The sequence below is a fragment of the Mus musculus genome, chromosome 16 (genome assembly GCF_000001635.26).
Source record: "Mus musculus strain C57BL/6J chromosome 16, GRCm38.p6 C57BL/6J".
Classification (NCBI taxonomy): Eukaryota; Metazoa; Chordata; class Mammalia; order Rodentia; family Muridae; genus Mus; species Mus musculus.
In genome coordinates, this window is record NC_000082.6 from 71,173,896 (window position 1) to 71,175,149 (window position 1,254).

Genomic DNA, 1,254 nt, shown 5'->3' on the forward strand with positions numbered 1-1,254 from the left:
GAAATTTTTCCATTTCATCCAGGTTTTCCAGTTTTGTTGAGTATAGCCTTTTGTAGAAGGATCTGATGGTGTTTTGGATTTCTTCAGGATCTGTTGTTACGTCTCCCTTTTCATTTCTGATTTTGTTAATTAGGATTTTGTCCCTGTGTCCTCTAGTGAGTCTAGCTAAGGGTTTTTCTATCTTGTTGATTTTCTCAAAGAACCAACTCCTCGTTTGGTTAATTCTTTGAGTAGTTCTTCTTGTTTCCACTTGGTTGATTTCACCCCTGAGTTTGATTATTTCCTGCCGTCTACTCCTCTTGGGTGAATTTGCTTCCTTTTTTTCTAGAGCTTTTAGATGTGTTGTCAAGCTGCTAGTATGTGCTCTCTCCCGTTTCTTCTTGGAGGCACTCAGAGCTATGAGTTTCCCTCTTAGAAATGCTTTCATTATGTCCCATAGGTTTGGGTACGTTGTGGCTTCATTTTCATTAAACTCTAAAAAGTCTTTAATTTCTTTCTTTATTCCTTCTTTGACCAAGGTATCATTGAGAAGAGTGTTGTTCAGTTTCCACGTGAATGTTGGCTTTCCATTATTTATGTTGTTATTGAAGATCAGTCTTAGGCCATGGTGGTCTGATAGGATACATGGGACAATTTCAATATTTTTGTATCTGTTGAGGCCTGTTTTGTGACCAATTATATGGTCAATTTTGGAGAAGGTCCCGTGAGGTGCTGAGAATAAGGTATATCCTTTTGTTTTAGGATAAAATGTTCTGTAGATATCTGTCAGGTCCATTTGTTTCATAACTTCTGTTAGTTTCACTGTGTCCCTGTTTAGTTTCTGTTTCCACGATCTGTCCATTGATGAAAGTGGTGTGTTGAAGTCTCCCACTATTATTGTGTGAGGTGCAATGTGTGCTTTGAGCTTTATTAAAGTGTCTTTAATGAAAAATATGGAACGCTTCACGAATTTGCGTGTCATCCTTGCGCAGGGGCCATGCTAATCTTCTCTGTATCGTTCCAATTATATTATATGTGCTGCCGAAGCGAGCACTACTGCCATTATTTTCAATTCATTCAAGTAGCTTTTAGTTTGGAGTGTTGGATAATCTATCTCATAATTTACTTTTTATAATGCCTTATTAGCTTATAGTACAATACCTAATGAGAAATAACAAATGTATGATTTTCAACTATACTAAACATAAGTGTCCTTAACTGCTCCATCTTAATATATGAAATTAAATTTAAAAGAATATTATCAAAAGAAGAAAT

General features: G+C 36.0%; 1 non-coding gene across 1 annotated transcript; it reads right to left on the reverse strand.

Annotated features, from left to right (window-relative positions):
• Positions 1–926: 926 nt before the first annotated feature.
• Positions 927–1,033, reverse strand: Gm24968. Its single transcript, XR_003952038.1, has one exon. It is a non-coding gene; the product is annotated as a U6 spliceosomal RNA (small nuclear RNA).
• Between the last annotated feature and the right edge of the window lie 221 nt (positions 1,034–1,254).